At 42.1% G+C, this 26,041-nt stretch overlaps 1 protein-coding gene across 5 annotated transcripts in view; it reads right to left on the bottom strand.

The window, feature by feature from the left end:
* Positions 1 to 17,476, bottom strand: part of DYRK1A (dual specificity tyrosine phosphorylation regulated kinase 1A) — a 145,571-nt gene extending 128,095 nt beyond the window's left edge. For 2 of the 5 annotated variants that reach the window (XM_033856074.2, XM_033856077.2), the window contains exon 1: positions 17,077 to 17,476. The gene's annotated coding sequence lies outside the window, so the exon portion shown is untranslated. Of the gene's footprint in view, positions 1 to 15,632; positions 15,771 to 17,076 lie in introns of those variants that run through there. The other 3 variants (XM_019922617.3, XM_033856080.2, XM_019922621.3) reach the window with 3 other exon arrangements.
* Positions 17,477 to 26,041: the final 8,565 nt, after the last annotated feature.

Here is a 26,041-nt window from a genome sequence, read left to right as displayed (position 1 = left end):
TCTTAACTACACATCAAGCCAACTTCAGGTAGCAGTCACAATTGCTCTTTTTAAGCAAAACTCATGTACCAAGATGTCAACATTAACCACAATCTGACCCTGTGTTTTATTTGTATTTTTTATTGAGATACATTTGACATAAAATATTAGTTTTAGATGTACAACACAGTGATCTGACATTTGACCCTGCATATTGTAGCCATTTTTTAATAACCTTGTCTGCTAATTCCATTTTCTCTATCATTTCTGTTTCTCCTGAGTTTTCTCTTCTGTCTTCAAGCTCACTAATCTTTCTTCTGCCATGTCTAATCTGCCATTAATGCCATCCTATATATTTTTCATTCCACACATTAGTTTTCACCTCTAAAAGTTTTATTTGGATCTTTTTATACCTTTCATAATTTCTAACTTTTTGAACATATGGAATACAGTAACTGCTTTCATGTCCTTGCCTGTTAGTTCTAACATGTCAGTTCTAGGTTGGTTTCAATTTACTGATATTCTAATCGTAAGTCACATTAACCTACGTCTTCACACATCTAGTAATTTTTGATTGGATGCTGGACATTTTACACTGTTGAGTGTTGGGTTTCTTTACGTTTCTTTAAAGAGTATTGGCCTTTGCAATGACTCGCAATTACATTACTTTCAAATTACAGGTGACCCTTGAACAACAGAGGGGTTAGAGATGCTGACCGCCCCACACAGTCAAATCTCCAAGTATAAATTCACAGCCAGTCATCCATATCTGCAGTTCTGCATCCATGGACTCAGCCAACCGCAAATCATCTAGTACTGCAGTACTGGAAAAGATCCACGTGTTAAGTGGACCTGCACAGTTCAAGCCATGTCGTTCAAGGGTCAATTGTAGTTTGCCCCTTTTAAGGCTTGTTTCTAAGATTTTTTTCAAACGGATCTAGAGTAACCTTTATTCTAGGACTAGTTTAGCCCCATTAAGACATGACCCTTTTGGAGTCTCAATCAACGCAGCATATAATGAGATCTTTCTACTTTGGTTATCAAGTACTCAAATATTTTCCAGCCCTGGGTGAGCTCAGAAAATTGTTCTGCTTACAGCTTCCCAGTGGATTCCTTCCCCAGAAATGTTTCCTTCATAAAACTGTACCTACACATGCACCACACATTGGCATTCAGTCAACATTTAAGGGGACCACTAAGGAGATTTATGGAACTCTTTCTCTGCATAACTCCCTTCTTTCCAGAACTCTGCTCCTCAAATCAGAACCATTTTGGCCTCCCCCAACTCCAATCTTTCTTTCCTCAACTCACTGGCTTTTTTGGGGATCTCCTTCCCTGCTCTGAGATCTGCCTCCAGGCAGAAAGGTGCACCATCACAGGACCTCCTCGTTTGTTTCCCATCTGTTAGGGATCGTGGTTCTGCACTGCCTATTGTTTAATATCTGAAAACAGTTGTTCCATGTATTTTGTCCAGTTTCCTAGCTGGAGGGTAAATTCAGAATGTTACTGCCCCATAGTCAAAAACAGAAGTCATGACTCCTGACAACAATTTTAAAGTAAATGTTTTTTTTTATAAGATACAACTCCTAAACATACACACACACATCATTATCACATTATCCTGTCTTTATTTTTATCATGATATGTATCACTCTTGGTCAATTATGTTATTTGCTTTCTTGCTTATTCTACATTTCACAATAGAACGTAAGCTCTGTGAGTACAGGGATCTTACCTGCATTGTCACTCCTGTATCTCCAACACCTAGAACATATCCTGGACTAGAACAGGCACTCAAATTCAGCAAATTCATTAAATCAATAAGCAAAGTTGTTTTACGAGTATTTCACTTAATATATATTGTGAACTCTTCTACTTAGTAAATTCTAATCTAGATACAGGTAACCCTGACCACAGAGTTCCTTAGAATTGTCTATTGTCATAATTAGTATCATCTGAGTAAAGGTTCTTGGTTGCAAACAAAAGAAACTAACTCTACCTTTGTTGAAACTGTAAAGGAAGTTATTAAAGTGTATTAGGCAACTCACAGAAAACCCCAGGAGGGCCAGGCTGGAAGGCTACATAACCAAGAACACCGAAAATTCAAACCACAGATCTGGTCCGGTGGAGACAACACAGGATTCGGTCCCTGTGATTTGTAGAGATACCACTGACCCCGGAACTAAATGCTACAACTGGATCTGTCACTGACTGCCTCCAGAAGAGCCGCAGCTGCCATCCCCCTTGCACTGCAGAACACAGACTCTGCAAAGTGCCTGCTTCTGCAAATCACTGGCTTCTGAGGTAGTGGAATGGAGGTCCCAGGTCATATGATTGCATCCTAACCCCCCAAAAATGCAGAGAATGTGAGCAACTGGCTTTCGTAATGGAAGACGTCTACCACCCACCAAGATTCTTAAGGGAAAGAATTCCCCAAACATAGAAAGCGATTAGATGTTCTGGTTAATTATCTGAAAGACTAATGAACCAGTAGCACAAAGCATCAATCCCAGCATACCAGAACTTTTATCTATTTCTTCAATTAATGGGTTATAGAAGCTCTATGCTCCTTTTTCTTTTCTATCTCAATGTTTAACTTTAGGGCCCATAACTGTTCACTGGGTTTTTTATTACCTGGAAGCAGCATAAGCAATCTACTATGATTAACCTTAAGCAAATTTACTTCCCTGCATCTCAGTTTTCTAACTTATAAACAGATACTATCCACCACCTTCTAGGGCTGCTGATAATATTAAAATAACTAATAATGAATATGTAGAGTCTGGCCCATAGCAGGCAATCAATACTAGCATTATTTAATAATGTTACCATTATTAAATAGTTTATTTTTTAATAAGAGAAACTCACTGATTTACATGAACATCTTTTTTTTAAAAAAATCTGCCAGTGCCAACAAGCTGAAGATCCAAGTTTCTACTTTACATTGGTACTATAAACGTTATCCCCCTTAGCCCCTTTGTTATCAGAAATGAAGCAACAATATAGTCTAACATGTTGCCACCAGAACTAAGTTCAAGGAATACATAAATAGATGGACAAATGGATAGCTGGATGATGGAAGCATCAAGCCAAGTTTCCTTTAGAGTTCTCTACAGTGAACTCTAACCATACTGAAGAGCTTCATGACCATGAATGGGACCATGTATGTCCATCTAACTCACAACTACGTCCCAAGGGCCTGGCAAGGGGCCAGGCAAAGAGCCAAAACATAAAATCTGAATATTTGCTTTTCTAAATATTTACTACAGAAACTAGTCCCCGAGAAAGGTTTCAGAACTACTTTAAAACAAGTCCCTTTTAAGCTTTTAAAAAGATCATTCACCTGACAAGATCAAAAGCTTCAGTAATTTTCTAACTACAAGACTCAATTCTTTTGAAAATCCATCAACGAACTTTCCCTCAATCATTCTTCCTGTTCTGTTGTCCAAATGTGAAGAAAAAGTAAAGCCAAAACGCATCCAAACCACTTTCTTCACTTTTCTATCACTTTTTTTTTGGCTGCGTTGGGTCTTCGTTGCTGTGCAAGGGCTTTCTCTACTTGTGGCGAGTGGGGGCTACTCTTCATTGAGGCGCACGGGCTTCTCATTGTGGCGGCTTCTCTTGTTGTGGAGCATGCAGCCTCAGTAGTTGTGGCACGTGGGCTCAGCAGTTGTGGCTCGCGGGCTCTAGAGCACAGGCTCAGTAGTTGTGGTGCACAGGCTTAGGTGCTCTGCGGCAAGAGGGACCTTCCCGGATCAAGGATCAAACCCATGTCCCCTGCACTGGCAGGTGGATTCTTAACCACTGCACCACCAGGGAAGTCCCTTCTATCACTTTTTAAATGACGTCAAAGCTAGAGCTTATTTTAAATGTGAACCCGAGAGCTACTGCAAATGCTGGATTGACATTCCAGATATAATTGCTGAATGAACCTCACTTTGCTGGCTAAGAATCATAAAGAACATCCAGCCTGATTCCCTCCACAATTTAAAACCATTCCAAATGAAACTAAAAACTGTATCTATTTCAATAAACTAGTAAAATTATGTACTCCTTTAATAGAGAAGGCACAATCTTTCAACTCCGTTAATACCAACACTGAACTTCTAACAACTAGTAGGTATTTCAATATGCACTGATTAAATTAATCCATGAGTAAATAACTTGGTCTTTTTACTGGCTACATAGTTTTCCAAGCTTATTTTTAAAAAGACAGGATTCACCTTTCTTCTTCTTCTTCAAGGCTCCCATAATCCCTGTCCAACTCTTACACCAAATGTACATTCCCCTTATGTAATCATTTGGTCCTTGAGACCAACTAGTAAAGACCAAAACGTAGTTCACGGATTCATTCAACAAATGTTTATTTGGTACTCACCATACGCCAAACACTTGCCAATCTCTTAGAATGCAAGGGGAAGCAAGACACCACTGCGCCTGCTCTCTGGAGGGTATTAATAAAACAAGCACTAAAAAAATTACCAACTGTGATAAGCACTGTGAAAGAAAAGTACAGGGAGACATGAGATATTGAAAAAGAAGAGGTGACTAGGACAGGACTCTGCTTTCCCTGACAAAGTAATATCTGAACTGAAAATGAAGGAGGAAAAGAAGTTAACTAAAACAAAGAAGGGATGATGGCTGGCCCAGGAAGCAGACATGCAAAGACATGGGAGGCAGGACAGCTTAAGTCAGCTGGAGCCAGATCATCCAGGTAGGGGGTCCTATGACTAGTCTAGTCTTTCCCCTAGAAGTCACAATAAATCATTAAAGAGGTTTTTTTTTTTTTTTTAAAGAACTGAGAATTCTTGTTCATCCATTTGTTCAAATCTCTCCTCCATTTCTATCCATTCTATTGAATTTTATTCCTTGACCTTCCCTATATGCCCACATCCTTTACTTCAGATGTCTGTATCTTTATCTTATTCAGCAAACAGCCTTTTTCCAAACATCTCCCATGAATCCTAAGACTTCTGTCTTCAATTTCTTCCCTTTGCATAGCTGACTCCAGTACTGCTGAGTAGCTGTGGGCCTTCAGGCCAATTCTTAGGTAAATTTACCTAGCATTACTGACATTTTGAACTGTACCACAAAACCACTATAAGGAAATTCAAAAATTGAAATTAGATTGCAAAATATGTTGAGATCCTAATAATTTTCTCACCATTGCTCTTTTGGAAAACTTTAATGAAACAGTCTTTTGTACCACAGTAAGGTCTCTCAAAAATAAATGTGTTTGGCTTGTGCTCCGCAACAAGAGAGGCCGCAACAGTGAGAGGCCCGCGCACCGCGATGGACAGTGGCCCCCACTCGCCGCAACTACAGAAAGCCCTCGCTCAGAAACGAAGATGCAACACAGCCATAAATAAATAAATAAATAAATAAATAAATAAATAAAATGTGTTTGATGTAAAGGTGAAGTAAAACACACCACTGTGATGACAGCTGTTCTTTTTCAAGGAGAAACGATCAAATCAGAACAAATTTTTCAGCAGACAGTATCTGTCTTAAAGACAGCAGTCCTACTTATATCCAAATAAACTTTAACCTAAAATTAACTGTCAAAGGGACTCTTAAAAGGAGACAAAAATTTTGACCTTCAAAAGCAACATCAAACATTACTCAATTTCATAGCCTGTGTTCCCTTTAATGAAAATTCATGTATACTCTAGACTGAGTCCTTAAGCCTACTCTGGATTAGGAGCAGGCTATTAAAGATCCCCCGCTACAACTAACTTCCGTGATGGCACACACGGCGAGGGCTTTATTTCAGCATTGATTCCCAGGCCCTAGTGCCATGTTTGGCACTAGTAGGTACTCAATAAATAGCTCTATCTGCCTCACAAGATAAATGCTTTTTAGACGATTGGTCTCCCAATAACGACATATGTGAAAATAAACAGAATATGGTATTTTTCAGGAAAATACTAAGACACTCAGAATAAATTAAACTCTCACATGTTTAACTACTCTATACTTTTCAAACCGTGAACTATGATACAACCTGTTCCTTTCCAGAATCACAGCTTCTGACACTGCCTTCTCCCACTGCCCCATTTTTTAGCTCATTTTTAATGGTGCTACAAATTACTTCCACCTGTCACTAATGTAAGGTTTGAGCTACAATAATAATTCTATCTTCTGTTCTTCCACAGTTCCTTCAGGACCTTACCAGGAAATATTCTCAACTGTCCCATGCAGCCAGTCATTCAACTCGTCATGGCCTTTACTATACTGCCACCAAAGCTGAATTCTCTCCTCTCTATCTCCAAAACCTGGGGCACGTTGCTATTTGAATCCAGCAATATTCACTTTGTTCTGTTGAAAATTAAATAATTAGGAACTCAACATGTTCCAAACTTGGCTCTCCCTCTGTCTTGTTTTTCCCTCTCCTATTCCTCATGCCTGTACACCTAGAATGAGCCTTTCAAAACCTTCCTTCTTAGGCTGTCATCTCCCTAACCCATGGATCTGCCATCATCGCCCTGCTGAAAAACCTTCAATTGCCCCAAATTCAAATTCCTTTTAAGACCCATAACTCTCATTTCTCACTGCAATTGTTCCTATCCCTCCCCCAACATAACACACACACACACACATAAACACACACACACGCTCTTAAACTCCAGGCACACCACCACAGGTGCCCATATGACTTCTTCCAGCCGACTGTCACTTCCCCAGGTTCTACTGTAAAAAGCCCATCCATTCTTCGAGACCAAGCTCCCATCCCTCCTCCTCCACAAGGCCTGCTCAGATGCCCCATCTGTCTGCCTTCCCCACGTTCTTCTAATTAGTTCTTTGTATGGCAATAGCTCTAACTGTTAGCAGCCATGGTCTTACCTGTGCTAATTTTGCCTGTATACACACAACTGTCTCAACACTAACAGCACAGGTCACCAAACCTTATTTACTTTTGTAGTCAAAGTTTCTACCGCCGTAATTCACATATCTTATACAGAGGACAGGCAAATGTTTCCTCAGCTGAAGAGGAACAAGAAGCCCCTTTTACAATTTATCAAAGCAGGTACAATTATAAGCATTTACAATTTATCAAAACAGTTTTTCATTCAACAGAATAAATACAGGAAAATCACAGAACAATTTTAACTAAACAACAAAGAATGAATACTTTGTTATTTAATGTACAAGACTTACAGTACAACTAAGATGCTCAAATTCACTCATAAAGAAATGCAAATTCAAACAATTAGACTTCACTATTCACCTATTAAATTAACAAAGATTTAAAGCTTTGATAACACCAGTGTTGGTGAGATTTGGGAAACTATACACTCTCAGACACTGCTGATGAAGTACGAATTGGTGCTACTTTCTGGAAGACAATTTGGTAATACATATTCAAATGTGCACATACCTGGTGAACCAGCAATTTCCCTTATAAATATATACTCTCTGGCTAATGCTCACAGAAAAGTTACATGTACAAGGATGTACACTGCAGCATTGTTTAAAAATAGCAAAGATAGGGGAAAATAATTTAAATGCTTTTTAATGGAGACTGACTCAATTGTGCTGCATCCATAACATGGAATACTTCCCATCCGTTAAAAAAACAGGGAAACTCTACCACCTGATATGGGAATAGTTCTAAGATGATCAAGAAGCTTAAGTTGCAAAACTGTGTGTTCAGCATGATCCCATTTGCTTTTGATTTTAAGTACACAGAGTGGATACACACACACACACAATGTCACACTAAAAAAAAATCAGGATCGCACTAAATATACAGCTTTGTAACAGACGTGTATATACTAAATGTTTACATATACAGTTGTACATTTATATGTATAGAACATTTCTAGTAGGAAAAACTAAATAGCTATTACTTATGGAGCACAGGGGGTGGGGAGGTGACACCATTCTACCGGGCTGGATCTTTTTTTTTTTTAATCGTGAGAATACATAACTTGTTGATTGTTAAGAACTAAAATTCTCTAGATCAAAATGATACCTTTTATGTCTGATATAAGACTGCTCAAATAGGAGCCCTAAAACGATGAAAAAACACTAAGAAAAAGAGAACACTCCTACTCCAATGACTCCGTATTCCATCAAGCCCAGTGGTCCTCAGCAAAATTACCCACAGTCCCATTACGGACACTCTTAGCAACAGAAGGCCAGCAAGTGCCAGTCTAATGCTACCAACCTCCGGCCACCAGAGAAGCCTCCGTGAACCCTTCCAGGACTGCACCACAAGCAGACATTTCTCAAACATGCCTTTGGTTTCCTTGGGCAAGGGCACATGTGCCCTATCCTTCCCTCCCCGTCCCAAAAAGCTCTCTTATTAGTGCAGGTGCTACTCTCCAATGTTTAAAATGACAGCCAGCTAAATGATAAAAATAAAGTGTTAGCCTGATAACAGATAAAGGATATTCCTCTGGGAATATTTCCACTTTAAATTAGGGAATCCAGCTCTTACCTTAATCTAAAGGAATGAATTCAACAGTGAGAACTGCAAGCAAACCAGAAGAAAAGGAAAGTAATAATTTGAGGACATGACCTCCCTTTGTTCCTTCTAAACATGCCAGGTCAAAACCTACCTGTCATCTACCCTAACGCTGGAGATACACTACCCTACTCACTACAGCACCAACACTAACTACACCTGAATTAAAACCTCAGTTTCCCACCTTTAAATACTATTTGACCAACTCAGGCTATTCTTCTAAGAGGCTAAGAAGACAGGTAAGTGAGCCAACCATTCACTACCAATGAGCTCACACATAAATAGCAACATATTTGAAAACAACAGATCTTCCTATAAAATCAAAAATGCAGGGCTTCCCTGGTGGCGCAGTGGTTGGGAGTCCGCCTGCCGATGTAGGGGACATAGGTTCGTGCCCCGGTCCTGGAAGATCCCACATGTCGCAGAGCAGCTGGGCCCGTGAGCCATGGCCGCTGAGCCTCCGCGTCCGGAGCCTGTGCTCCGCAACAGGAGAGGCCACAACAGTGAGAGGCCCGCGTACCGCCAAAAAAAAAAAAAAATGCAGTTGTACTCTATTCTCTGTCCCCTCTTCTGTAGAAAGAACAAAGAACCCCCAGACCTGCTTATTCTGAGGCACTGGTTAAGTCATTTATTTTCTCTGCATCCCCTTCCTTCTCTAAAATGAGAAATGAACTACGTCTATGTTTCTCAAAATGTTTCTACTGCATCAGGATTACCTGGAGTCCAAATTAAGAAAGGGGATTCTAGAGTGTCACCCATACCTACAGAAAGAGAAGTATCGGAGCTTGGGAATCCCACAACTTTGACAAGTTCTCCTGAAAACTGTTTGAGACCCATTAGTTCCTCAGGTCTCTACTTGACCTAATTATACGCTAGTTCAAAGAATCCTAGACCTTCCTCTTTTGTCAAACCCATGAAATAAAGAGGAAGATACTGGACAGTAAATGTTTAAATATCACTGCTATCATCCTCCTTGCAGCTTCAGTGATTCAAACATTTACTGAAAACCTAACAAGATATTGCGATACTGAATCACAATATCCTAGTATTGCTTGCTGAGGATATGCGCACAAATACATACAAAACGGTCAAGGGGACTGCTAAAACTAAATCCAAGAGCTTAGATTTCAAATACTGTTTACATATAATAGTCAAAGCAATCAAGAATCATGTTTCTATCAGAAAACACCATAGTAAAATAATGTGACCCAAAATTCCTTCACTACTAGAAGTTTAGTTACATTTTTTCTAATCTGACTACATATGTATATACTCTATATACTATGTACTGATAGTCTATTTCAATTTGTACACCATAGTTCAAAAGAGTAATTTGCTCAAAAGAGCAAATATGGAATATAAACTTATTAATTAGTGCAATAAGTTGTCTTTTCAAAGTTCATTTCTGTAAGTTTCTTCCAAAACATTTGAAAGTGTGACAGGCAATGTTTCATAATCCCCCCACCCCCCGATTCTCTTCTTTCAGTGGAAACAGATTTTCAGCCAAACAGCTACCTACTGAAGACCACATATCCCAGCCTCTTTTGCAGCTACATGTGGCCACCTAAGTTCTGACCAATGGGTGTGAACAAAAGTCACATATGCAACTTCCAGGTTTGTCTTTAAAGAGGGGATGTCCTCTCCCCACATCCTGTTCCTGGACTGTGAATGTGGTGAGCAGCTGTCTTGAACTATACAGGAAATGGTGTCCCCTTAAGCATAGAAAAACAAGACAGAAGGAACCAAGGTCCCCTATATCTTGGAGCCACCACAATCAGCCTTAGGCTACTTATATGAGAGAGAAGTAAACTCCTTGTTTAAGCCACTGTATTTAGTCAGAACACAGGTCCAATCTTGTGTTCCAACTAATGCATATAGAAAGATTAAGTTACTAATAAATATTACATAACAGCTACTTACCAGCTCAGTAAAGCTGAAACTCTAATTATAAATTCTTGGGTAATCTCACTACTGAAATTATTGCTACTGTACCAACTTACATTTTACGCTTTTTGCGGAACACCTCATTACAGTATCTCATTTCACATTCTCAAAATCCTGGGCAAGGCAGCGGGTGCTCTGCACATCTGGATACAGGACACTAAAGCTCAGAAGCTACTTTGCCCAAGGTTGCAGAACTAAGGAATGGTGCTCAGGCAGAATGTGGCACACAGGTTCCTCATTCCATCATTCCATGTACATGTACATTTAGCTACACCTGTTATGTGCCAGGCATTGGGGTTACAGAATTATTCCTGTCCAGATGGACCTTACAGTTTAGTGGAGAGAGGGAGAGACATACAATAAATGAGTACGTGTACTTACGCGTACATATGAATAACTGTATAGCAACATTTAGTGATGGCTGTCAAAAAAAGCAGAGTCTGTAAGAATGCATGGCCAAGGAATCTCACTTAGACTGGAGTTTGGGGGAAGGCCTCTGAAGAAGTAGAATTTATGCTGAGACCATAAAGATGAGTATCAATGAAGAAGAGGAAAGAGGGAGAAAGCTATTAAGAAATGTATGTGTGCTATCTCAGTCTTCACAAGAACCCCATGGGAAGTATCATCAACCCCATTTTACAGATGAAAAAACTGATACTTAGAAAAATCACTGTGCCTTAAGTCCACACTGCCAGTGAGTGGCAGGACCTGTTGAGATTCCAGACCTGCCTGACTCAGGAGGCTCTGCCTGGCACCATCTCACAGGCCAATACTCTCTCCACAGTTATCATGCTTCCTCAGCTGCTATCTCTAACTTGCTATCAAGCAGATTTTGGATAGATGTCACAATTTGAGCATCTTCTTACCCAAATGCATGTGCTAAACTGCCAACCTTAACCACAAATACCCATAAAACTTAAAAAAATAATAAACTCTTTCCAGTCGAAATTTTATATACTTAGAGAAATAAGGGGATTATTTAATGAACAGGTATGTTATTTAAAATAGAGGTGATGCTGAAACCAGTTTCATTCCATGTTAAACCAGTTCACTAAGCCCCTCTCCACAAAATCAATTTGAACAAGCAATCCAATTATGGGGAGATAAAACTGAAAATAATTCATCAAGAGTAAAGATACATTTTAAACTATTATGCACTATGTATCAGATATGGGCACACGTCCATCAAACAAACAAAACTTTAACAGTATTACAAACTTTTAAAAGTCACCTTCTAGAAGAGAGGATACATAGCTCTGGGAGAAGAATCAATTGCTGAAAAGCCAAAATGGTTCTGTATTAGCAAAAAGTATGCCTACAAGGAACCACATTATCTTAGATGTTCAATGTACCATAAGTTATCTCCAATAAAGAATTTTAAATTGTTATACAACTCTGGAAGTAGGATTTCAAAGCAAAACCAAAACTTTTTAAAAACATTTAGCTGGTTTATACAATGCAATATTTCCAAGTCATTTTGTTTTCATATACCAAAAAATGAAACTAAGGCTGCCTGTAGCCACTAGGTTAGGAAACAAGACTTGTCTCTTGCCTAATAAGAGCCTTAAATTAATTACTTTAGTCATGTGAAGTCAACATTTCACTTTCACATAACCAATGGTAAACTTTACAGCTCTAGCTTAACATTATAGCATTGACATAAGGCAAGATTTCAAATGATTTCTTTATTTAGAGGCAACTGGGGAGAAATTTTAAGTAATTTAAAATAATTTGATGATTTTTCCAAGTAATTAACCACAAATTTTAACCCCTTCCCCCAAAATTTTTAAACCAAAACTGTGCACGCCTTGGGTTATGAATTACTATAATTTCTCTAGCCATCAAAACGTTGCCCATTGTCAAAATGATATATGGTAAGAAGTCCTTCCAAAAGCATAACCACTATATATACATGTAAGGTGCTCACACGAAAGTAATAAAGTCATGCATTTCACCTTACAGGGCAAAGTATGATAGTGTCAAGTTTCAGGTGATCATGTTTGATAGCTTCAAGTAATATCTTTACTTCTAAACAGAAAATACACACAAGTATCTGGAGGTAAAACCACCCAAAAACTCAACAGAAAATAGTGATTCTTAACTCACAGTTTAAATTTACTGATAGTAATACAACAAAATTCTAAGACTACTAAAATTTTGGGAGAGAAAAATCAAGTTCTTTATAAAGACTCTGGAAGTTTTGGGGTTCTGCTGGGTTGAGATAAAGGTTTTCTGGGGGGGGGATAAAAAGAGAAACTGCTTGCGGGTGGGGGTGGGTATGTAGGAAATGTGAAAGTTCTTTGAGACAAGGGAAAAGTGAATGTTAAAGCAAAGAAAATTTGGCACACACCTTACCACAAATAAAGTCACAAATGAAGCCCCCTCTTCTATTAAGCTTATTTTTAAGATCACGTAGAAGGCAATTAATTCCCTTCTCACTCATAATAAAGTTACTTCTATTCAAGTTTTCTCCCCATGACTAGATAGTTGCCAAGCATAAACATGCATGTGAAAACATCCCTGGGCATTCTAAACTTCTAACCTTTTTTTTGTTTCGTTTTCAAGTAGTACCCAAGATTCAATACAAATTAGCATCTTCTTTCTTTACATAGTTTCAAAACAAAACATATGCCAAAGGTCACTCTCACCACGTATTATAACAAGTTATCTTAAATTTGGTTTCATGGGGATTTGTAGCTCTACAAAAACCTATGTAAATTCTTTAAATACCAGTTGTTGCACTTACCACACTCCCCACCACAACATCTCTAAGTCATACACACAAAAAAATCTCCATAAATGAAACTAAGGGGCAGACATCAGACAATATTCTAGAGGAAAAAAATTCTAAGGCAGGGGTTTTTTTAACATCTACATTCCCAAACAAGACACTGCATTACAATGGAACATCTTCATTTGTTTTGAATGTTAGTGCCCTTAAAAGAGGCTGGATTAACTCAATTTTTGAATCCCCAGGACACAGTAACTATGTATGTTTGTAAGTTTCCATTGAATTCCACCAAAAAGTCTTTAAAAGAAATGTAAGAAACGATCTTAAACATAAATTCCATATTCCAAACAAAAACAAGATCTCACTAGATCACTTAGTCCATCTCCCAAACTACCAATAAGGACCATCCACTCACTTAATTCTATTCAAATCCATAATCTTTTTTAGATTTCAAAGGAGTGAGTCTTCACCTTACAGACACAGGAGTGACCCTTCCTTTCAGGATAATTAACTTCTGAGCTCACGCTTCTTATGAACTTTTTATACTCAGTTTTACATTACAACTTGCTGTAGACATTGACAGGACTCAACTTTTTGGCAAGGTCTGAAGTCTAAATGAATTTGGACAGCCACCATAAACATCACTGCTACTCCAAGGCAAATCCTCCAAAAGCGCTGGGTGTACACTTTAAGTGTAAGTCATATGTATACTAAAAATCTTAATCTAACGGAGTGAACTTTTTTCATAACTGCAGTCTCTTTGAAATGATCTTCCGTTTAAAATCTTAGCACCTGAAATTTTAATTCTCTTTCCACATTTATCCTCTAGCTGAAAAAAAATTCTCGTAACTTATCAAGATATAAGAAGTTTACAAAACAAAAGCTAAAGGTAATTCCACTGAATTATGAAAACGCCCCCAAAATATTAAATATATCCATTCTTAAATACTTTGTATATGTAAAGTGTAAGGGATCACAGAGAAAATCTTAAGTGTTCAAAGATAAAAAGTAACTAAAAATAACTTTGCACAAAACTTTCTTATGACTCATCAATACTTACATGACTATAATTAAATTTAAGTGTGAACAAAACGCACTGAAGAATATTTTTTAATTCCTTCCATTCAAAAATTGTCTACGTAGTTTGACTGGGAGCGGTGGGGGGGGGGCCGGGGGGGCAGAAGCTGACTAGTTAGTTTCATTCAGAGGCCCTCACCTCAACCTTTCCTTTCCGCTTCCGCAAACCACAAAGTTAATTCCATGCAAAACACTATACGTGGACAGAAGCTCTAGGTTAGAATCCTGAGTCATTACACACAGATCGCTCCAAAATTTGCCAGTATTTACAATAATGAGTTATACCCTAGTGATTAAGAGCCCAGGCTGGCTACAGACTCCTGGTCCCAGCTGTATGACCTTGGATGAGTCATCGCTCAGTTTCCTCATCTGTGAAATGGGTAACAGTTCCTACCGGGAGGATAAGCGACTTAATACACATAAGGCCCTGAAGAAAAGTGCCTGGCACTATTCGTCCTAATCTTTAAATCAGTGTGAAAACAATGTTATAAGATGTATTTTCTAACAACTTGGGCGGAATTCAAGAACCAAATGGTGCTGGCATTCAAGTACTGCACCTCGATTACAAGATTCACATCATCCAAGGGTTGGACGACAGGCACAGAGAAGTGGTCAGAGTCACTCACTCACTAATTCTGCCATTTTTTAACTATTTCGGACCCGGGAGGGGCCTTTCGCTAAGTGTGAAGCTATTCAGCAGCTCCGGTGTCTCTAAACGAGAGTGGGTCTGTGCCTATTAACAGACTTGTGAAGTTCCGTTGCAATACCCAGGTATCAATTATAATTTACGCATCCTCAGCCACCAATTCCTCCCGCTGCCTAACAAGTCATCAATCCACCTCGAGTGGCCGGGCTCACTTGCACTCACTGCACAACTTCGGAGCATGCCGAGTGCCCTGACTCCAGCACACACCCCAAAAGGGCCGCGCGGGGACCGGACTCGCGACCTTCCCCGGCGCCTAGCCCGGCAGCCAGCCCCATTTCTTAACCCGCGCATTGTCCTTGCGGAGAACCCCGGCCGTTCCCACACTGGTGGGGACCAAGAGGAGGGACGAGGGAGGAGCTGGGGGAAGAGGATGAGGAGGAAGAGGAGGAGGAGGAAGACAACCTCCTCCCCTTCGCTCGGGCGACCAGTGAAGGTCTGGTGCTTTCTCCGGCCCCCAGGCCCCGGCTCCCGGGAGCTCCCGGGAGGCCGCGGCCCCATCTCCCATCCTCCGCAACTTTCCCTCCGCTCGCACCCGCCTCTCCTCCGGGACCGGGCCTGTCGGGCTCCCTCCCCCGGCGGCCGGCCCCGGGCCGCGGCGCCTCCTCCTAAAATGGCAGGTCCCTCCCTCCGCCCGGCCGGCCTCGGCACGGGCCCGGTTGCAGGCCGCGGGGGGAGCCGGGCGCCGGGCCGGGCGGGGCCGCGGCCGGGCCGGGCCGGACACTCACCGGGACGATGGCGGGGCGCTCGCGCCGTTCCCTCCGGTGAGTCTCTGCCTCGGGCTCTCGCCGCTGCGCTCTCGCCGCGGCCTCCGCAGCCAGCGCCGCCCCGGCCTCCTCTCTCCGCCCCCGGCGCTCCCGGCTCCGCGGCCGAGCCGCAGCCTCCTCAGTCTCTCTCCGGCTCGCGGTTCCAGCGGCGCCCGGGGCCGGGGAGGCGACAGCACCCTCCCCGGCAAATACCGCAGTCCCCGGACCCCGACTCCCGGCGGCGGGGCCGCGAGGCCCGGCCCGGCGCGGAGGGCGGCGGCGGCGAGGCCGGGCGCCGAGTCGCGGTCGCTGCCGGTGGCTTCTTCCCGAGGAGGATTTTGTAAATCTCACAAAATGGCGCGCGCTCCAAACCTGCGCAGCGAGAAGCGCCGGGGCCCGAGCGGCGGCGGCGGCGGCGGCGGCTCCTCCGCCAGGAGAGCCCGAACCGCCCGCCCCCGAGTCCCCGCACAGACAGACAGACACTCACACACACTCACACACACACGCACGCACACTCGTCCTCGCACACGCTCACTCACATACACACTCTCTCACACTCACACCGGTCCCGCCCGCTCGCCGGCGGCGGCAGCGGCACCAACAGCAGCAGCAGGAACAGCAGCAGAAGCGGCGGCGGCGGCGGCGCCCGCACCCCCCGCTCGGGGTGTCCGCTCCCTGAGCCCGTCCCGGGCCGCGATCAGCAGCAGCGACAGCAGCAGTCTCCCCGGATCCCCCCGCCGCTCTTGCCGCCGCCACCCCCGCCTCACTCCAATGGGGCTTTTTATTATTATTCGGGCGGGAAGCGAAAGGGTTTAAAAAAAAACCAACCAACAAAATGGCGACGGACCGACCCGGTCGCTATAGCAACTGTCAATCAAAACGCAAAACCCCGGCTGACGTGCTGACGTCCTCCTCCCGCCCCCCGGCCCCAAGCCGGCGGGCGGGGCCTGTTGCTCGGGCAACGGCAGATTCCGTTCCCTCCTTTCCCTCTCCCCCTCCGTCCCCAACCAACCACCCAACCCCCTCAGGTCACGTGAAGGATAAATTCGGAGTTCGGGCCCGCTACGAGTGTCAGAGGAGGGCGCGTGATTCGCTCGGGGGAGGGGAGAAGAGGGGGATGGCCGGGCCGAGGTAGGGAAGGGGAAGAGGAAGGGGGGCGAGGCGGCGGCCCGGCCTGTGCGCGAGCGCCCGCCTCTTCCCCGGCCGCCCAGCCGCGCCCCGCCCCGCTCCCGTCGCGCCCGCCGCGCCCGCGCCGACTGCGGCCCGCAGAGCGCGCGCGGGCCCTGCGCCACCGCCCTCACAGCCCAGCGCTTCCGCGTCGTGCGCCCGCAGCCCCGCCCGCTCCGGGGGGAGGGGGGCTGGACTCTGAGGCCACGCGGGGACCCGGGGAACCCACCCCTCGCGCGCCCGGGCCGGGGGTTCTCACCTTCATCCCCGGGGAGCGCGCCAGCCGCGCACGTCCGCGGATTTAAGCTGTTCTTCGAAGGGCTCGCGTGCCCCCCTCGCCGGAAAATGCCCACGGAGGCTGCGGCGGGGGGTGGGGAAGAGGCCGCCTCCGCGTTTCAGACATCTCAGGAATTCCGGACGCTTCGCCCGTATTCACGATGCCCCTGCGGCTGACACCTTGATTAAATCCTGTCGCTCGGTCTTTGAGGCGGCCAATGCAAGCGTACAGAAATTATGGACGGAGCCATCATAAAAACTTTAGGCTGTGCAGGCTCTCCCAGGCATTCCCACGGATTTCAACCCCCCCTCCCGCCTTTCCGGGCACAGCCTTCCTTCCCCGTCGGAATTCCCCGAAAATTAATCGTCTTAAGCTGTTACTGTATCTTTGTCCAACTCCCTGATTTCCTTTTTCATGTATCGTCTCAGTTTCCAGATTCTAGATCCGCCCACAATTTATTAATATTCTGGCCTTGGTTTATCTTTGTTTTATCTAGACCTTCTGCCCGACTAAATATTGCGAGGTGTGCTCCCCAGGCATTAAAACCTAGGTATGCTAGTAGCCCTGCTGTGCTGGCTACTGTGTAATTAGTAGACAGCCACTGTCTGAAATTATATTTTGTACCAGTCTAGTAAAATGGCATTTAATATTATGGTAAAAAGGATATTATAGATATTATTTTACTCTTATTCACCAGTTTATGGATTTATTTCTAAGCTTGTTTTTGCAATCTTATGATAATGTTCATATCAATTTTTTCTGAAGCTTAAACCGTTCATAAGTACAGTGGCTGCATATACAATCTTACAGGTGTAAAGAAAAACAACCCCATAGCCTGTATGGGAGAACAATCTAAAAAAAGAGCGGATGTATGTGTATGTCTAACCGATTCACTTTGCTGTACACCTGAAGCTAACACAACATTGTAAATCAACTATACTCCAGTAAATAAAATGTTTTTAATCTTTTAGTACAAATCAAAAGGAAAAACAACCCCGTTATAAATACTGGTCTCTATCCTGTGTGACTGGAGAAAAGACACTTGAGTTTTTCCAACAAATGTTTCCCTCCTACAGTTATCAGAACCTTGATATACTAAGGCAACCATTCAAATTAGCACAGGCCATGAAAGAAACCAGACTAAACTTAAGATAAGTTAGGCAAAAAGTAGGCAAATAACTTACTTCAGACTGATTCTCATGGTATCAAAAGTTGCCATGACTATCAAAAGTTCTTTTAGAGTGCCGACTTTTTCAAAATTAGTAATGCAGTTAAAGTCCACATTCAACTTGATTGTTTTGAAGGAAGTGGTGAAGAGTGTCCCTATTGAGGGTGAGAGATTGCAATCTTGACTCTGCCCAAACTTACACTTCCACCTATACAACCAACTCCTTCCTCCCTCCTGCTTCTCTTCTCCCTGCTCCCACCGCCAAACCCACCCCCATCCACCACAGTTCCACTTCTATCAGGACACTTAAGCATCTGCAACCTTTAACACTAAATTAAATTTGACTCAATTTTTTATTGCTGGTGGGACTTCCCTGGTGGCACAGTGGTTAAGAATCCGCCTGCCAATGCAGAGAACATGGGTTTGAGCCCTGATCCGGGAAGATCCCACATGCTGCAGAGCAACTAAGCCTGCGAGCCACAACTACTGAGCCCGTGAGCCACAACTGCTGAAGCTCGTGCTCTGCAACAAGAGAAGCCACCGCAACGAGAAGCCCGTGCACCACAATGAAGAGTAGCCCCCGCTCACCGCAACCAGAGAAAGCCTTTGCGCAGCAATGAAGACCCAACGCAGCCAAAAATAAAAACAAATAAATTTATTTTTAAAAAATGTTTATTGCTGGTAATGAAGGAAACTTGCATAAGTAGTCTTCTAGATAACCTGAAAAGAATATGACAGTGTCTCAAGAAATGTGCCCTTGTCTTCAGTCAAGTCCACCTAGAAGGTTATCAGGGTGAAGCAGAATCTTGAGCTTATAATCATGCAGTAATAGCAGGCATTGCTGGTCTTCATATCAAGAAGGCTGCACCCTTTCTCCCCTCCACCCCACCGCCACCACCATCCCTCCTCCCAGTATGACAGCCTTAAACAACGTTGATCAATAAACTGTCATGTCCAGGTTGGAATGCCGTAAAATGGTTTTATACAGGCTTCATCTAAAAAGTAACCTGTGAATTATGCTGATCCCAAACACGTGAACACATGTAGGCAGGAAGGACCCTGGTACAGATGCCAGTTTAGTCTTGACCAGGTTCAGTGATTAAATCCTTGCTCTCATCTGAGAATCTTCCCATCAGGTCCACAGACAGATGTACTACAAATATATCTAGTCATAGAAATTAACATCTACAAGCAAAGACCCCCAAATCACAGATGGTTACAGCCTGCACATACCCAGCACATTCTAGGGTATCTCTAAACCTCAGCAACATTACCTCCCCATTATACCAGTGAGAAATCAAGTCCTGAATAATTAAATAACTTTCCCAAGGTCATACCACCAGTAAGTGGTAAAGCCAAGATTTAAACTCATGTGTAATTGCAAAGCCTATGTTCTTTCCACCACACCAAAATGATGCAAGATTATTTGGAGAGCGGGTTTTTACAGAGGTATTCAAGATAAGGTCATTGGAGTGAGCCGTAATCCAATGACTGGTGTCCTTATAAAAAGGTAAAATTTGAACACACAGACACACACAGGGAAGATGATGTGAAGACACAGGGAGAACTCCACGTACACCTGAGGCTGCCAGAAACTGGTAGAGAGGCTTGGAACAAGATTCCGTTTTGGAGTTCTACCCTCCAGAACTGTGAGACAATACATTTCTGTTGTCAAAGCCACCTGGTTGGTGGTACTTTGTTATGGCAGTCCCGGCAGACTGATACACCGATCTAAGTCAAGATGCCAGGGGTTTTCTTGCTGGTTTCCAAATCTGCTCATGACCACTCTTGGTGGTGTACCATACTAAGCCCAAAAGTTCAGCAGTTGGAACCCCACTGGGAGTTATAACCCAAACATTCCAAGGATAAACAAGCTAACCAAAAATCCTATCTTTGCGCCTCATACCAGGTGACAAGGTGCACAATTTACAATTCATGCCTGGACAGTGGTGAGGACACCCTTGCTCTTCTCACAGACTTCTGAGTGAAAGTTCTTGATTGTTCCCTCATACAAGCTTTATTGTTTGTTCTGATTTTATAAGTAATTCATGTATATCAAACAGATTTTAAAAAAACAAACTAAATTAAAACAAGAGAGGGGGCTTCCCTGGTGGTGCAGTAGTTGAGAGTCTGCCTGCCGATGCAGGGGACACGGGTTCGTGCCCCGGTCCGGGAAGATCCCACATGCCGCGGAGCAGCAGGGCCCGTAAGCCATGGCCGCTGAGCCTGCGCGTCCGGAGCCTGTGCTCCGCAACGGGAGAGGCCACAACAGTGAGAGGCCCGCGTACCGCAAAAAAAAAAAAAAAAAAAAACAAGAGAGGGGCCTTATTTAAGCTGACAAATGTAGTATGCTGAATGGACCGAAAAGTTAACACTCAGTTCTCTACAGTGGAGGTCCAAAGCCAAAAAATAAAAATAATATATGGTCATTACAGACAGTTTTACAATATGGAAAAAAATAGAGGTAAAGATTATTCATAGATACCACCCAGAGGTAAACCTTGTTATTAGCTTCATACTGGAATAAGTCCTCCCAGATTTTCTTAGGGAAACATGAGCTCACACACACACATACAACATACAGAGGTACATTTTATGCCTTTTGCCTTTTTTACTTAGTTATGTTGTGACCAAATTTTTGTGTTAATCAATTGAAATTTAGATAATTATTTTAAAAGCTACAAGTATTCCATCAGGTGAACGAACCATAATTAATTTAATTGCTCCTCTAGTTTTTTTTAAAGGAAGTTTTCTTCTTTGTTTGTTATTACAAATAAAGTTGCATAAACAGCCCATATATACATTTTACATACCTGTCTAGTTATTTCCTTAGTATAAAGGCATGTATCCTTAAAAGGCTTGATTCATGTTGTGAACATATCCCACAGAAATGATTTCACCGATTTGCACTCCTAAAAGTAGTATGTGAGAATGGCTTTTTCCCACACTCTACCACACCCTCTTGTTTTATTTATTTATTTATTTATTTTTCATTTTAACATCTTTATTGGAGTATAATTGCTTTACAATGGTATGTTAGTTTCAGCTTCACAACAAAATGAATCAGTTATATATATACATATGTTCCCATATCTCTTCCCGCTTGCGTCTCCCTCCCTCCCACCCTCCCTATCCCACCCCTCCAGGCGGTCACAAAGCACCGAACTGATCTCCCTGTGCTATGCGGCTGCTTCCCACTAGCTATCTACCTTATGTTTGGTAGTGTATATATGTCCATGCCTCTCTCTTGCTTTGTCACAGTTTACCCTTCCCCCTCCCCATATCCTCAAGTCCATTCTCTAGTAAGTCTGTGTCTTTATTCCTGTTTCACCCCTAGGTTCTTCATGACATTTTTTTTTCTTAAATTCTATATATATGTGTTAGCATACGGTATTTGTCTCTCTCTTTCTGACTTACTTCACTCTGTATGACAGACTCTAGGTCTATCCACCTCATTAAAAATAGCTCAATTTCATTTCTTTTTATGGCTGAGTAATATTCCATTGTATATATGTGCCACATCTTCTTTATCCATTCATCCGATGATGGACACTCAGGTTGTTTCCATCTCCGGGCTATTGTAAATAGAGCTGCAATGAACATTTTGGTACATGACTCTTTTTGAATTATGGTCTTCTCAGGGTATATGCCCAGTAGTGGGATTGCTGGGTCATATGGTAGTTCTACTTGTAGTTTTTTAAGGAACCTCCATACTGTTCTCCACAGTGGCTGTATCAATTTACATTCCCACCAACAGTGTAAGAGGGTTCCCTTTTCTCCACACCCTCTCCAGCATTTATTGTTTGTAGATTTTTTGATGATGGCCATTCTGACTGGTGTGAGATGATATCTCATTGTAGTTTTGATTTGCATTTCTCTAATGATTAGTGACGTTGAGCATTCTTTCATGTGTTTGTTGGCAGTCTGTATATCTTCTTTGGAGAAATGTCTGTTTAGGTCTTCTGCCCATTTTTGGATTGGGTTGTTTGTTTTTTTGTTATTAAGCTGCATGAGCTGCTTATAAATTTTGGAGATTAATCCTTTGTCAGTTGCTTCATTTGCAAATATTTTCTCCCATTCTGAGGGTTGCCTTTTGGTCTTGTTTATGGTTTCCTTTGCTGCGCAAAAGCTTTTAAGTTTCATTAGGTCCCATTTGTTTATTTTTGTTTTTATTTCCATTTCTCTAGGAGGTGGGTCAAAAAGGACCTTGCTGTGATTTATGTCATAGAGTGTCCTGCCTATGTTTTCCTCTAAGAGTTTGATAGTTTCTGGCCTTACAGTTAGGTCTTTAAGCCACTTTGAGCTTATTTTTGTGCATGGTGTTAGGGAGTGATTCAATCTCATACTTTTACATGTAGCTGTCCAGTTTTCCAGCACCACTTATTGAAGAGGCTGTCCTTTCTCTACTGTACATTCCTGCCTCCTTTATCAAAGATAAGGTGACCATATGTGCGTGGGTTTACCTCTGGGCTTTCTATCCTGTTCCATTGATCTATATTTCTGTTTTTGTGCCAGTACCATACTGTCTTGATTACTGTAGCTTTGTAGTATAGTCCGAAGTCAGGGAGCCTGATTCCTCCAGCTCCGTTTTTCGTTCTCAAGATTGCTTTGGCTATTCGGGGTCTTTTGTGTTTCCATACACATTGTGAAATTTTTTGTTCTTGTTCTGTGAAAAATGCCCGTGGTAGTTTCATGGGGATTGCATTGGGTAGTAGAGTCATTTTCACAATGTTGATTCTTCCAATCCAAGAACATGGTATATCTCTCCATCTATTTGTATCATCTTTAATTTCTTTCATCAGTGTCTTATAATTTTCTGCATACAGGTCTTTTGTCTCCTTAGGTAGGTTTATTCCTAGATATTTTATTCTTTTTGTTGCAGTGGTAAATGGGAGTGTTTTCTTGATTTCACTTTCAGATTTTTCATCCTTAGTGTATAGGAATGCCAGAGATTTCTGTGCATTAATTTTGTATCCTGCTACTTTACCAAATTCATTGATTAGCTCTAGTAGTCTTCTGGTAGCATCTTTAGGATTCTCTATGTATAGTATCATGTCATCTGCAAACAGTGACAGTTTTACTTCTTCTTTTCCGATTTGGACTCCTTTTATTTCCTTTTCTTCTCTGATTGCTGTGGCTAAAACTTCCAATTTGCATTTCTTTGACCATTTAGTATCTTCTTTGTATATATGTATATATATGTTTATTAGCTATTTGTGCTCTGCTTGTGTATATCCTATGCCTATTTGGGGGAAAAGGAAATATAAAATGTCATATATATTGATTTTATTTTTTATCGATTTCTTTTTTTTTTAGTTACTGCAAAGAATAAGGAGGAGGAGAAAAAGAAAGGAGGAAGGGAGGAGGGGATGAAGGAGGAGGTGGAGGAGAGAGGGAAGAAAGGGGGGAGGAGAAAGGAAGAAAAGAAAACTGGCAGGCCATATGCTGTTGTTAGGCTAGTGTATGATATCAACACCAGACATTCATCACCACAGTCAATTTACCTGTGGCCATCTCTCCTTGGATCTAGCCCAGACTTCTTTCCTGCTCTCAGCCTCACTGCCCTCAGCATCCCTGCCTCCTCTTGAACAGCCACTGGGACCAAGTGCTCTGCTGCCATTATCCTAGCATCAATAAGGTTGCCTACAAGGTTGTTTATCCCAAGGTGGGGTTCTAATGCTGTCATTTTTTAGAAGGAGGACAATACAATATTCATTACTTTCCTAACCTGTAAGAATGTTTACCAGTATTATTTCATGAATTATCATTAACATTTTCTTTTTCTGTGACATCAAGATAAAGGTTGAATAGAAAATGTGAAATTGTGGATTAAACTGGATATTTGCACTGTTTGGAAATACCTTGAAACAGTATTTTGCAACATTTTGGCAAGACTTGAAAAGAACTACAATTTAATATATTGATTCATATATATATATATATATATATATATATATATATATATATATACCTTCCTTGAAATTAACAGGTTGAGGAAAAATACCCTAATGAAACTGTGAAAAACAATTAAGTACATGGAATTAAAACTAAGTAGGAGGCACAGAGATCTACAAAAGCCACTTACTTCAATGGTTCATTAGCTCAACAGTTTTGGAGAACTTTGGCTATTTTCTTGGCGCTTTAATGTAGGTATGTTAGTGGACATCATTTAATATTCCTACAGTGTTTTTTGGTATGTCCATTTCCTGCTATTTTCCAGTGTTTGCTTCAATTCAGTGCAAAAGATATTTATGTGGGTATAGCAGTGGTATTACTTTATTACATTGTATTTGCATGTCTAAACTATACGTGCTTTTAGGGCAAGGTTCCTATATTTTCATCATTATATCACCATATCTGGCATACCATAAATGCTGTTTTGCTTTGTATTGTTAAATGAATGATGATCTACTGCTATTTCCTTCCTATTTCCCTACGTGAGGTTTTTGGCAATTGTAAAACTTTATGAGAAACTGTCCATTGATTTGTATAGAAGTGGGAAATGTTCTCTTCTGATCTTAAAATGGATAGAATTTCTCTAGTGCCAGAGGATAGATTGTTGCAGGGCAAAACTGGAAGAAGAAGATTCCACTGAAGAGATACAGTAATGTTAGCGATTACCATGGAGCTAGTTCTATTTCATCAGTGTTTCTCAAACCAGTGTTCCTGCACAGTCCACAGCTCACCCCAAGTACCTCCAGTCTGAGAAATCATAGATTAGGGCATTCTCATTGGACAGGGGTTTAGGCAGGAATTCTGTGTGGCTGAGTCTTTTAGCTTCTATATCCCAAACACAAAAATAACAGCCTTCTGTCTGCTTGTACTATTAGCAGCTTAAGGGCAGAATCAAATAGCCAAACCATTTGTGAAGGTCAACAAAAACGCCTGTCCTTTCCCATGTCTGAAAGCAATTCCAGAATTTTTTTTTTTTGCGGTACGCGGGCCTCTCACTGTTGTGGCCTCTCCCGTTGCGGAGCACACGCTCCGGACGCGCAGGCTCAGCGGCCATGGCTCACGGGCCTAGCCGCTCCGTGGCATGTGGGATCTTCCCGGACCGGGGCACGAACCCGCGTCCCCTGCATCGGCAGGCGGACTCTCAACCACTGCGCCACCAGACAAGCCCAATTCCAGAATTTTAAAAGCAAAAATTATTTATTATGTTTCCTTTTTAAATCTATAACATGAAGAGTATAAAGACTAAGACCAAAGGAACCACTAATCCCATTATAATGACTGTTTATTTTAAAAATAAAAACAGTTCAAGCTTATGGTTTGAAAACCCAAACAGAACAGAAAAGAAGGACATAAAGAGTAAAAGCCCTGTCCCAGCCTCTTAGCTTGTTCCTCCTTCCCCCTCCTCCTCAGGGCTGCAGAGGACTCTTTCTCAAATTCAGTATAATATCACCTGTAAACACCTAAAGGGCTCTCACTGCTTTGGGGATAACACTCCTACGCCTCAGTTTGTCACCCAGTCCTCTCACGATCTGACCCTCAGGCCTCCTTGGTAGAGGCATCCCCAACTGAGGCCCCCATAACACTGTTCTCTCTTTTGGAAGGTCTCATTCCCTCATCAAAGCATTTCTCTTCCTGCATCTTCATTATAGGTTTCCTTTTCCGTCTGCCAGGAGGAAAGGAAGCTCTTCAAGGGCAGAGGCCTAGCTCACTTGGCTTTTTTTTAACCCCCAGTGCTTGAAATATACTGGCAACCAAGTAGATGTTTTTGTAAGAATGGAGCCACCATCGAATTGCAAAACAGCTGAAACCAGGAAATGGTTAAAA

This window comes from Tursiops truncatus, chromosome 4, assembly GCF_011762595.2.
Source record: "Tursiops truncatus isolate mTurTru1 chromosome 4, mTurTru1.mat.Y, whole genome shotgun sequence".
Taxonomy (NCBI): Eukaryota; Metazoa; Chordata; class Mammalia; order Artiodactyla; family Delphinidae; genus Tursiops; species Tursiops truncatus.
The sequence above is the reverse complement of the archived record's forward strand: the minus strand, read 5'-3'. Positions and strand labels throughout refer to the sequence as shown.